Here is a 14,264-nt window from a genome sequence, read left to right as displayed (position 1 = left end):
TTATTCAGAAGTGTGGGGATTTTTCCACTATCGTTCTGTTGTTGCCTTCTAGTTTAATTCCATTGTGGTGTAAGAGGATATGTTGTATAACTTCTATTCTTTTAAGTTTGTTAAGGTGTCTTACGGCCCAGAACCTGGTTTACCTTGGTGAAAAGTTTCATGTGAGCTTCAGAAGAATTTGCTGCTGTTGGATGAAGTAGTCTGCAGATGTCAATTATATCCAGCATAATGATGGTGTTGTTGAGCTCAACTATGTCCTCATGGTTTTCTGCCTGCTGGGTCTGTCCATTTCTGATAACGAAGTGTTGAAGTCTCCAACTAAAATAGTGGAGACTTCGTCTATTTCTCCTTTCAGTTCTATCAGTTTTGCCTCACAGAGTTTGATATCCTATTGTTAGGCACATATACATTAAGAATTCTTATGTCTTCCTGGAGTACTAACCCCTTTATCATTATATACTATCCCTCTTTATCCCTGATAATTTTCTTTGGTCTGAAGTCTGCTCTGACTGAATATAGCTACTTCTGCTTTCTTTGGATTAGTGTTAGCACAGTACATCTTTCTCCATCCCTTTATTCTTAATGTATATGTACATTTATATTAGAATTTTCTTGAAAACAATGTAGAGTTGGGTCTTGTTTTGTGATCCATTCTGACAATCTCTTTCATTTGTACATTTAGACTACTGAGGTTTAAAAGTGGTTATTGATATAGCGGGATTAATATCTACCATATTTGTTACTGTTTTCTATTTGTTGCTCTTGTTCTTTGTTCTGATTTTTCTCTTCTACTCTTTTTCTGCCTTTTAGGTTTTAATTGAGCATTTTACATGATTCCATTTTCTCTCCTTTCTTAGTATAACAATCAGTTTTTTTTCTTTTAATGAGGTTGTCAGTTTGCAATGTACATTTACAACTAATCCAAGTGAAATCATAAATGACACTACCCACTTCATGGATAGTGCAGGTATCATATAATAGCAAAATACTCCTAATCGCTCCCTCCTGTCCCTTGTATCACTGCTGTCATTCATTTCACTTATTCATACACACACACACACACACACACACGTATATATATGTATGTAAACGGTTTATACACAGATACACACAAACACATATAATTGAACACAAGCATACACAATTGATTACACTGTTGCTGTTATTATTTTGAACAAATTGTTATATTAGATCAATTAAGATTAAGAAAAATAGGGACTTCCCTGGTGGTCCAGTGGTTAAGACTCCACACTCCCAGTGCAAGGGGCCCGGGTTCCATCCCTGGTCAGGGAACTAGATCCTGCATGACGCAACTAAAGATCCCACATGACGCAATGAAAATTTTGCATGCAGAAACGAAGATCCCATGTGCCGGAACTAAGACCCAGCGCAGCCATATTAAATAAACAAACAAACAAATAAAGGATTTTTGGGGGGGTTTTTTTGGTGGTATGCGGGCCTCTCACTGTTGTGCCTCTCGTGTTGCGGAGCACAGGCTCCAGACACGCAGGCTCAGCGGCCATGGCTCACGGGCCCAGCCGCTCCACGGCATGTGGGATCTTCCCGGACCGGGGCACGAACCCGTGTCCCCTGCATCGGCAGGCGGACTCTCAACCACTGTGCCACCAGGGAAGCCCCAAGTAAAGTTTTCTTTTTTTTTTTCCTTTTAATTCCACCTTCCTCCCAATTCTCAATGATGGGGCTGTGAGGAACTACAGGCACTCTTCCCAATTCTCCCTCTTAATCAGCTTGGTAAAACTTTTCTCCGGATTAGAGATGAATCTCTTCCAGTTCTAGTTGACACTTGAGCCAAACTTCCAGTGCGCAACCTTACTACTATAAAACAGCCACTGCCTTTTAGTACTAAAACAGCTAGAATGGGGGGATCTCTAATGAACCGCAAGAGGTTCCTGTCTCTGAACCTACTCCCTTTTGTTTAGGCCCTTTGGGAGATACTTACTCTGTTCTCTTTAGTTCATCCACCCCTACCCATTTATTATGCTGAGACTTCTTAGACAAGTATGCTAGAATTTGGGAGAAATAATTCTAGAATTTGACAGTAGTCACCAAAGTAACACACTAGGTGAATTAAACGACCCTTTATTTGTTCGGTCTCTGATGGTACTAGAGCAGATTCTGGAAACACTGATCATTTGTTCCTATTGAATCAGCTACCATTTCCTTATGGGCAAAATCTCCAAATGATGTTAGCAAAATTCACAGCACACCTCCCATCAGCATTCAAATAGATCCCTCAAAACCTCCTCCCCCAATTAATCAATACTCTATAAGTAATGAAGTATTTCAAGGCATAAGGCCCATCATAGAAGATTACAAGGCTCAAGCTCTCATCATCCCTTGTACTACCCTCTGTAACAGTCCTATTTTATCAGCGATAAAACCCAAGGGCCAAGGACAGAGATTTGTGCAGGACCTCTGAGCAATAAACAACAGTGTTATCCCTCAACACTGTGTTGTTCCTAACCCTCATACATTACTAACATCCACTCCCACAGATGCTGAAAGCTCAGCCGCTGTACACCAGTGCTGAATCGAATCTCGGAGACAGGGTTTTGGTTGAAGTAGAAAAGAATAGCTTCATTGCTTTGCCAGGCAAAGGGGGACACAGAGGAATCCTACCCTTGAAAACTATGTGTCCCCCAAAGTAAAGTATTTTTAAACAAGAATAAGAAACTTTTAAAAGAATAAGACTTTTAATCCTACTTTCACTTACTCATTCTCCAATGTGTTTTCTTTGTATTTTTAAAATCTGGTTAATATGCTAAAGATTTTAATGGAAAAAGCAGACAACATGCAAGAACAGATGGATAATGTAAGAGAAAGGTAGAAATTCTAAGAAAACAAAACAAAACAAAAAAGCCAGAGATCGAAAACTGTAACAGAAATGAAGAATGCCTTTGATGGGCTCATTAGTAGACTGGACCCAGGTGAGAAAAGAATTTCTGAGCTTGAGGATATGTCAGTAGAAACTTTCAAAACTAAAAAGCAGGGCTTCCCTGGTGGCGCGGTGGTTGAGAGTCCGCCTGCCAATGCAGGGGACACGGGTTCGTGCCCCGGCCCAGGAGGATCCCACATGCCGCAGAGCGGCTGGTCCTGTGAGCCATGGCCGCTGAGCCTGTGCGTCCAGAGCCTGTGCTCCGCAACGGGAGAGGCCACAACAGTGAGAGGCCCGTGTACCGCAAAAACAAACAAACAAAACTAAAAAGCAAAGGGAAAAAAGACTGGGAAAAGAAATGGAAAAGACTACCCAAGAACTGTGGGACAACTACAAAAGATGTAACATATGCATAACTGGAATACTAGAAGGAGAAGAAAAATAGGAACAGAAGAAATATTTAAAGTAATAATGACTGAAAGTTTTCCTAAATTAACATCAGACACCAAGCCACAGATCTAAGAAGCTAAGAGAACACCAAGGAAAATAAATGCTCAAAAAACTACACATAGGTAAATCATATTCGTAATGCAGAAAATTGACAATAAAGAAAAAATCTTGAAAGAAGCCAGAGGAGAAAAACCGTTTACTGATAGAGAAACAAAAATCAAAGTTATATATGACTTCTCAGAAATCATGTAAGGAAGCAGAGAGTGAAGTGAGATATTTAAAATACTGAGGGGAAAAAAAACCTCCCAGCCTAGGATTTGGTACTTTGCAAAGTTATCCTTCAAAAGTTGAAGAGAATGATAATTCTAACACTCCTGTCATGTCTGATTCTGGTTCTGATGCTTGTTCAGTCTCTTCAAACTGTGCTTTTTGTCTTTTCCTTTTCTGTTGAAAGGTGTACGTGAATATACTGTGTAAAAGGAACTGCAGAAAAGAGTCTTTTAGGTGTAGGGGGAGGGGAAGCATTCTGCAGTCCTATGATTAGGCCTCAGTCTTTTGGTGAGCCTGTGCCCCTGGACTATGAACTTCATCAGTGCTTCTCAGTTTTCTTCCCCATTTATGGGACAGGACGGCTAAGGGGACTGGAGCTGGGCATTTCCCTTCCTCTAGGTCAGTTAGGCTCTGATAAACCCATAGCAGGTAAGGCTCTGGTAAAATAATTTCTCCTGAGAGCAGGAGATATTACCCAGACAATATTCCGGGTAATTTCAAAACAGTTACTTTCCCCCCTTCCCTGCCAGAAGAATTAGGGGATTTTTTTTCTCCAATATCCACTGGGAAAACCTGGTAGAGATTCTTGAGGTAAAACTCACGAAAGTGTGGGGACACTCCTAGAGTCTTCATCTCTCAGGCTTGTCCACACTGAGCCTCCAGTAATTTGTCAATTACAGTTCTGGTTTTTCTACCCCAGTAGTGGTTTCCACTGGTGGTTTCTGCTCTGGTAAATTTTAATTCTCTGCATAATTTTTAGTGCACATTAAGCTGCATATTCTTCTGCCTTGGGTATTCCACATGTTTAACACCTTTCTCATTTTATGACCTGGAATCTTTGACTCCACCCTGAAGATGCCACCAGGCATCTGACATGGAAAAACCTTAAGGAATCTTTACTAAGAGAGTTCTCACAAGACAAGTTAACAGTTGAGGAAGGATTACCACATAAGGTTTCAAAATATAGTCATATCTTTTAATAGCAAGAAGAAGGGGCTTCCCTGGTGGCGCAGTGGTTGAGAATCCACCTGCCAATGCAGGGGACGTGGGTTCGAGCCCTGGTCTGGGAAGATCCCACATGCTGTGGAGCAACTAAGCCTGTGTGCCACAAATACTGAGCCTGTGTTCTAGAGCCCAGGAGCCACAACTACTGAACCCAGATGCCACAACTACTGATGCCCACATGCCTAGAGCCCACGCTCCGCAACAAGAGAAGCAACCTCAGTAAGAAGCCACGCACCACAACGAATAGTAGCCCCTGCTCACGGCAACTAGAGAAAGCCCGTGTGCAGCACTGAAGACCCAACGCAGCCAAGAATAAATAAATTTATATATAAAAAGAAAAACAACAACAAGAAGAAGAAGCAGTAGCAGCTGCAGCATCTAACACCTATTCATTGCTTACCATGCCAGGTGCTGTTCTAAAAGCTTTTACATGCATTAACTCCTCAAATTCCCTCAAAACCCTATGAGGTGAGGACCGTTTTCCTTATTTTATAGGTGAAGAAACTGAGTCATTGAAAGCTAAAATAATTTCCTAAAGGTCACACTGCTACTGCACTGTTGAACTAGAAGTCAAACCCAGACGGTATGACTTCAAGGTTCACGCTGCTACTCTAGTGTCCTTCTTAATAAAGAAGAATATTTAAGAATTTAACCGTAAGTGAGCCAAGTAAATTATGGTTTGTTCATTCTTAGTAAGCAGCCCAGATTCTGTTTTTGAGATGGCTGTCTAATATATTTTATTTTTAGATCACTATTTATATACCTTGCCCCAACACAGCAAAAAGAATTATCAATCCATAGAGACAAAAAGTACATTAGTGGTCACCAGGGGCTCTATGAATGAGGAGTGACTGCTTAATGGGTATGGAGTCTCCTTTTGGGGTAATAAAAATGTGTTGGAACTAAAAAGATGATGGCTGCACAATTCTGTGAATGTACTAAATGCCAATGAATTGTATGCTTTAAGTGGTTAACTTGTTATGTGAATTTTATCTCAACCGAAAAAGAAAGAACAATCTATAACATTTTGGTTAATAGTAGGGGGAAGGTTCTAAAATATTAGTTAATAGGAAAAAAGTAGGTTATACGATTGTATGTAGCACAATACCAAATTTGAAAAACAAAATTTTTTATGCTTTTAATATTTGGATACATACACTAACAGTGTCTATATCTGTATTTCAGAATAAATGTTGTTTTCTTTATGTTTTCTATATCTTCTAGGTCATATATTTCTTTTATTATCAGGACAAATACATTTTTTAAAGAATTTAATCACAAATAAGTTTAGTGATGTAATTGATTTAAAAGTCCTAAAATAATAAAATGGTTGAACTAAATTCAAATATATCAATACCTATAGTAAATGTGAATAGTCTAAACACACCAATTAGAAGAGATTGTCAGAAAGGAAAAAAAAATAGCCTAACTATATGCTGTCTGTAAGAAGCTCCAAATATAATAATATAGGGAGGCTGAAAGTAAAAGGCTAGGAAAAGATACAGCATGCAAACACTAATCAAAGAAAGCCAGAGTGGCTATATTAATATCAGACTTCAGAGTGAAGAAAATACCAGTGACAATGAGGGACATCACACAATAATAAATGGGTCACGCACCTTGAAGACATAATCCTAAATGTGTATGCACTTAACGACAAAGCTTCAAAATACATGAACCCAAAACTGACAGAACTGAAAGGAGAAACAGACAAGTCCAAAACTGAAGTTGGAGACTTCAACACTCTTTTCTCAGTAATAGATAGAACTAGTTGATCCCCCCAATAAAAATCTATAAAGATATAGAGAAATTGAACAACAGCATCAACCAACTACATCTCACTGACATTTATACAACACTCCACCCAACAATAGCAAAATACACATCCTTTCGAGGTACACATGAAATACTCACCAAGATAGACAATATCTCTTGGGTGTATCTCCTGGGTCATAAACACCTTGACAAATTTAAAAGAATTGAAATCATACAAAGTATGCTCTCTTAACATAATAGAATTAAACTAGAAATGATCAAACAAGATAACAGAAAAATTACCAAACATTTGGAAACTTAACTGCATACTTCAATACAATCCATGGGTCAAACAGGAAGTCTCAAGGGAAATTAGGAAATACTTTGAACTGAATGAAAATGAAAATACAGTATTTCAAAATTTATGATAAGCAGCTAAAAGCAGCACTCTGAGGGAAATTTACCGTTGTTGTAGACTAAACATTTGTATCCTCCCCCCACCAAATTTTTATTTTGAAACTTAATCCCCAATGTGAGTGTATTTCGAAGTTGGGCCTCTGAGAGGTGATTAGGTCCTAAGGGTAGAGCCCTCATGAATGACATTAGCATCCTTATTAAAAAACATCCCAGAAAGGATACAAAGGCCACCTTATGAAGTAGGAGACTAGCCCTCAACAGACACTGAATCTGCCAGCATCTCTATTTTAGACTTCCCAGCCTCCAGAAATGTAAGAAATAAATTTCAGTTGTTTACAAGCCACCCAGTCTATAGTAGTTTATTACAGCAGCCCAAACAGACTAAGAGAATAATATTAAATACCTACATTATAAAAGAAAGGTCTCAAATCAATGACCCCAAGCTTCCATCTTAAGACACTAGAAAAAGAAAAAAATAAACCCAAGTCAAACAGAAGGAGAGAAATAATAAAATTAAGAGCAGAAATCCAGGGACTTCCCTGGTGGTGCAGTGGTTAAGAATCCACCTGCCAATTCAGTGACACGGGTTCGAGCCACGGTCTGGGAAGATCCCACATGCCACAGAGCAACTAAGCCTGTGCGCCACAACTATTGAGCCTGTGCTCTAGAGCCCGTGCTCTGCAACAAGAGAAGCCACCACAATGAGAAGCCCACGCACCACAACAAAGAGTAGCCCTGCTCGCCGCAACTAGAGAAAGCTGGCGCACAGCAATGAAGACCCAACGCAGCCAAAATAATAATAATAATAATAAATAAAAAGAGCAGAAATCCATGTAACTGAAAACAGAAAAACAGGAAAATCAATGAACCCAAAAGCTGGTTTTCTTAAAATTAAGAAATCTATCAAGATTATTAAAGAAAAAAAGAGAGGAGACACAAAATATCAAGAATAAGAGCGGGTTATCACTACATACACAGAAAGCATTAGAATGATAATAAAGGATAGTACAAACAATTCTACACACATAAATTCAATGATTTAGTGAAAAGGATCAATTCCTTGAAATTACGCAAAGTCACCCAAGATGAAACATAACCTGAACAGATCTATAACTATAAAAATAAACTGAAGGGCTTCAGTGGTGAAGAATCCGCCTGCCAATGCAGGGGACATGGGTTTGAGCCCTGGTCCGGGAAGATCCCACATGCCGCAGGGCAACTAAGCCCGTGTGCCACAACTACTGAGCCTGGGCTATTGAGCCCACGAGCCACAACTACTGAGGCCGTGCACCGAGAGCCCGTGGTCGGCAACAAGAGAAGCTACCACAATGAGAAGCCCACGCACTGCAACGAAGAGTAGCCCCTGCTCGCCGCAACTAGAGAAAGCTCACGTGCAGCAACGAAGACCGAATGCAGCCAAAAATAAATGAATAAATAAATAAAAAGAAGAACCCTCCAGGCCCAGGTTTCACTAGCAAATTCTTAAGAAGAAGATGGCCACCAATTCTACACAATTTGTTACAGAAAACAAAAAAAATTGGTACAACATACCAGAGTTTATAGAGCTGCAGGCCACTAGCCACATGTAGCTACTGAGTGCTTGAAGTGGAACTACAGCCACATGTTGAAATGATACTATTTGGGCTATACCAAGTTAAATAAAATGTATTATTAAATGCTCTTTAAAGTCTTAGTAAGACTTAGGTCAGATAAGGTCTGCTTTCCTATTCACTTCTGATTTCTAAATACAAAAGACAATTGTAAAACTAAAAAAGGAAAAAATGACTTTGAAGTGACTACTAAGCCAAAGCCTGACCCACTGTAGAATTCAGTTACTTTCAAGACCATCTCAAAACAAAGTACAAGCAAAACTCTTAGAAATCATAAGAGGAAACTGGAAGGACACTGATCACTACCAAGTAAAATCCAGAGGCTCAAAGCATTCCTACCTGGAGCCAAATGTCTGACATTGACATTCTCTTTGTAAAGAAAGGAAACCATAAGCTCTTTAAAGTTAAAAGGAGAAAAATTAAGAGGGTTTTTTAAAAAGGGATTTTGTTTTTCAAGATAAAGATTACAGAATGAACTAATTTCTAAGTGATAAATATCTTTGCCATTCCAAGGAAAAACTCATTAGAGCACTGTGTGGCTAATGTCAAAGCATCAATACAGGAAGAGAATGGAATTTGCTTTTCAGTAAAAAGATACCCTCTTCAAAAATTCCTACAGTTAACTGCAAGACTAATAGGAGGTATGTATGTATTTATTTATGGCTGTGCTGGGTCTTCGTTTCTGTGCGAGGGCTTTCTCTAGTTGCGGCAAGTGGGGGCCACTCTTCATCGCGGTGTGCAGGTCTCTCACTATCGCGGCCTCTCATATTGTGGAGCATAGGCTCCAGACGCGCAGGCTCAGTAGTCGTGGCTCACAGGCCTAGTTGCTCCGTGGCATGTGGGATCTTCCCAGACCAGAGCTCAAACCCGTGTCCCCTGCATCGGCAGGCAGATTCTCAACCACTGAGCCACCAGGGAAGCCCCTAATAGGAGGTTTTTAAAAATAACAGCTACATTTCGAGCAATAATTAAGGAATATAAACTGCATCATAAAAATTAAAATATCAGATAAACCTTAAAAGCCCTATACTTCAATTACTTTAGACACTAATCACCATTCTGTTAAAATAAAATAACCACATATTTTTCAGTAGTTATATAGCCCCACACCCACAGTTTTGCTTTCTGTGGTTTCAATTACCCAAGGCCAACCTCAATCTGAAAATACTAAATGGAAAATTCCAGAAATACACAATTCATAAGTTTTAAGCTGCACACCATTCTAAGTGGTGTAATGAAATCTCATGCCTTCCCACTCCATCCCACCCAGAACCCCCAACCATCGACATCATCTGCTCCTGACATCCAACCATTCACATTGTCATGGCTTGATGATCCAGGATCACCCAAAGCAAATGATCCTCCTTGTAGGTATTTTATCATCTCACATCTTCACAAGAAGGGTGATTACAAACAATAAAATATTTTGAGAGAGAGAGACAGAAGGAGAGAGGGAGAGAGACCACATTCACATAACTCTTATTACAGCATATTGTTATAACTGTTCTATTTTATTATGTTATGTTAATCTCTTATTGTGCTTGATTTATAAATTAAACTTTATCATAGGTATGTATGTACAGGAAAAACCAAGTATATATGGGGTTCAGCACTATCCGTGGTTTCAGGCATCCACTGGGGGTCTTGGAATGTTCCCCCAAGGACAAGAGGGGGACTACTGTACTGATAAATTAGATATCCACCATGATTTGAATAGGAAGCAATTATGCTTGCTTCCTGATTTGTAAGAGACATGCTGTGGTCTGATTCAGTGGCAAGGGTACACAATGGCACTTATTAAAAATTCCCATCACATAACAATTCAGTAAAACCTTAAGAATTACTCATCTGAAACACTTTCAGCATACATGTAAACATTTTTGTGACAGGGAAATGGACATATCTCCTCCATTGTAAGTCTTACTTTTCACCTCATTTTTAATATTTCTGAAATCAAAATGCATATGATCAAATATGTTCATTTAATATGACAATGCTCTTCCCTTCTCCTCACAAGAAAAGTAGTCATTAAACCAATGATGCACATTAAAATTACTGTCACATAAGTGAGGAGGGGGAAGATGGCAGAAGAGTAAGACACGGAGATCACCTTCCTCCCCACAGATACATCAGAAATACCTCTACACATGGAACAACTCCTACAGAACACCCACTGAACGCTGGCAGAAGACCTCAGACCTCCCAAAAGGCAAGAAACTCCCCCACGAACCTGGGTAGGGCAAAATAAAAAAGAATAAACAGAGACAAAAGAATATGGACGGGACCTACACCAGTGGGAGGGAGCTGTGAAGGAGGAAAGGTTTCCACACACTAGGAACCCCTTCACGGGCGGAGACTGCAGGTGGCGGTGGGGGGAAGTTTCGGAGCCGCGGAGGAGAGTACAGCAACAGGGGTGCGGAGGGCAAAGCAGAGAGATTCCCGCACAGAGGACCAGTGCTGACCAGCACTCACCAGCCTGAGAGGCTTGTCTGCTCACACGCAGGGGCGGGCGGTGCTGGGAGCTGAGGCTTGGGCTTCGGTTGGATGCAGGGAGAGAACTGGAGTTGGCGGCGTGAACACAGCCTGAAGGTGTTAGTGCACCACGCCTAGCCGGGAGGGAGTCCGGGAAAAAGTCTGGACCTGCCGAAGACGCAAGAGACTTTTTCTTCCCTCTTTGTTTCCTTGTGCACGAGAAGAGGGGATTAAGAGCGCTGCTTAAAGGAGCTCCAGAGACGGGCGCGAGCCGCGGCTATCAGCGCGGAACCCAGAGCCAGGCATGAGACGCTAAGGCCGCTGCTGCCACCACCAAGAAACCTGTGTGCAAGCACAGGTCACTATCCACACCTCCCCTCCCGGGAGCCTGTGCAGCCCGCCACTGCCAGGGTCCCGTGATCCAGGGACAACTTCCCCGGGAGAACGCACAGCGTGACTCAGGCAGGGCAATGTCACGCCAGGCTCTGCCGCAGCAGGCTCGCCCTGCATCCGTGCCCCTCCCTCCCCTCGGCCTGAGTGAGCCAGAGCCCCCTAATCAGCTGCTCCTTTAACCCTGTCCTGTCTGAGCGAAGAACAGACGCCCTCCAGTGACCTACATGCAGAGGCGGGGCCAAATCCAAAGCTGAACCCCAGGAGCTGTGCGAACGAAGAAGAGAAAGAAAGGGAAATTTCTCCCAGCAGCCTCAGGAGCAGCGGATTAAATCTCCACAATCAACTTGATGTACCCTGCAACGGTGGAATACGTGAATAGACAACAAATCATCCCAAATTGAGGAGGTGGACGTTGAGAGCAAGATACATTATTTTTTCCCCTTTTCCTCTTTTTGTGAGTCTGTATGTGTATGCTTCTGTGTGCGATTTTGTCTGTATAGGGTTCTGTCCGTCCGTTTTTGTTTTGTTTTGTTTTTAATAAAAATTTTTTTCTTAACCATTATTTTCTATTTTAATAACTTTATTTTATTTTATCCTCTTTCTTTCTTTCTACTTTTTCTCCCTTTTATTCTGAGCGTGTGGATGAAACGCTCTTGGTGCTGCAGCCAGGACTCAGTGCTGTGCCTCTGACGTGGGAGAGCCAACTTCAGGACACTGGTCCACAAGAGACCTCCCAGCTCCACGTAATATCAAATGGCAAAAATCTCCCAGAGATCACCATCTCAATACCAACACCCAGCTTCACTCAACGACCAGCAAGCAACAGTGCTGGACACCCTATGCCAAACAACTAGCAAGACAGGAACACAACCCCACTCATTAGCAGAGAGGCTGCCTAAAATCATAATAAGGCCACAGACACCCCAAAACACACCACCAGACGTGGACCTGCCCACCAGAAAGACAAGATCCAGCCTCATCCACCAGAACACAGGCACTAGTCCCCTCCACCAGGAAGCCTACACAACCCACTGAACCAACTTTAGCCACTGGGGACAGACACCAAAAACAATGGGAACTACGAACCTGCAGCATGCAAAAAGGAGACCCCAAACACAGTAAGATAAGCAAAATGAGAAGACAGAAAAACACACAGCAGATGAAGGAGCAAGATAAAAACCCACCAGACCTAACAAATGAAGAGAAATTAGGCAGTCTACCTGAAAAAGAATTCAGAATAATGATAGTAAAGATGATACAAAATCTTGGAAATAGAATAGACAAAATGCAAGAAACATTTAACAAGAACCTAGAAGAAGTAAAGAGGAAACAAGCAACGATGAACAACACAATAAATGAAATTAAAAATACTCTAGAAGGGATCAATACCAGAATAACTGAGGCAGAAGAATGGATAAGTGACCTGGAAGATAAAATACTGGAAGTAACTACTGAAGAGCAGAATAAAGAAAAAAGAATGAAAAGAACTGAGGACAGTCTCAGAGACCTCTGGGACAACGTTAAGCGCACCATTATTCGAATTATAGGGGTCCCGGAATAAGAAGAGAAAAAGAAAGGGACTGAGAAAATACTTGAAGAGATTATAGTTGAAAACTTCCCTAATATGGGAAAGGAAATAAGTCCAGCAAGCACAGAGTCCCATACGGGATAAATCCAAGGAGAAACACGCCAAGACACATATTAATCAAACTATCAAAAATTAAATACAAAGATAACATATTAAAAGCAGCAAGGGAAAAACAACAAATAACACACAAGGGAATCCCCATAAGGTTAAGAGCTGATCTTTCAGCAGAAACTCTGCAAGCCAGAAGGGAGTGGCAGGACAGGACATATTTAAAGTGATGAAGGAGAAAAACCTACAACCAAGATTACTCTACCCAGCAAGGATCTCATTCAGATTTTATGGAGAAATTAAAACCTTTACAGACAAGCAAAACCTGAGAGAGTTCAGCACCACCAAACCAGCTTTACAACAAATGCTAAAGGAACTTCTCTAGGCAAGAAACACAAAAGAAGGAAAAGACCTACAATAACAAACACAAAACAATTAAGAAAATGGGAATAGGAACATACATATCGATAATTACCTTAAATGTAAATGGATTAAATGCTCCCGTCAAAACACACAGACTGGCTGAATGGATACAAAAACAAGACCCATATATATGCTGTCTACAAGAGACCCACTTCAGACCTAGGGACACATACAGACTGAAAGTGAGGGGATGGAAAAAGATATTCCATGCAAATGGAAATCAGAAGAAAGCTGGAGTAGCAAATCTCATATCAGACAAAACAGACTTTAAAATAAGGACTATTACAAGAGGGCTTCCCTGGTGGTGCAGTGGTTGAGAGTCCGCCTGCCAATGCAGGGGACATGGGTTACTGCCCCGGTCTGGGAAGATCCCACATGCCGCGGAGCAGCTGGGCACAAGAGCCATGGCCGCTGAGCCTGTGCGTCCAGAGCATGTGCTCTGCAACGGGAGAGGCCAACAGTGAGAGGCCCGTGTATCGCAAAAAAAAAAAAAAAAAAAAAAAAGACTATTACAAAAGACAAAGAAGGACACCACATAATGATCAAGGGATCAATCCAAGAAGATATAACAATTGTAAATATTTATGCACACAACATAGGAGCACCTCAATACATAAGGCAAATACTAACAGCCATAAAAGGGGAAATCGACAGTAACACACTCATAGTAGGGGACTTTAACACCCCACTTTAACCAATGGACAGATCACCCAAAATGAAAATAAATAAGGAAACACAAGCTTTAAATGATACATTAAAAAATATGGACTTAATTGATATTTATAGGACATTCCATCCAAAAACAACAGAATACACATTTTTCTCAAGTGCTCATGGAACATTCTCCAGGATAGATCATATGTTGGGTCACAAATCAAGCCTTGGTACATTTAAGAAAATTGAAATTGTATCAACTATCTTTTCTGACCACAACGCT

General features: G+C 40.9%; 1 protein-coding gene across 3 annotated transcripts in view; it reads right to left on the bottom strand.

Moving 5' to 3' along the window:
- ILRUN (inflammation and lipid regulator with UBA-like and NBR1-like domains) overlaps positions 1–14,264 on the bottom strand; it is a 119,510-nt gene that overhangs the window by 41,008 nt on the left and 64,238 nt on the right. The gene's annotated exons all lie outside the window — the stretch shown is intronic.

The sequence above is a fragment of the Delphinus delphis genome, chromosome 10 (genome assembly GCF_949987515.2).
Source record: "Delphinus delphis chromosome 10, mDelDel1.2, whole genome shotgun sequence".
Lineage (NCBI taxonomy): Eukaryota > Metazoa > Chordata > Mammalia > Artiodactyla > Delphinidae > Delphinus > Delphinus delphis.
This window is presented reverse-complemented; position numbering and strand designations above follow the sequence as displayed.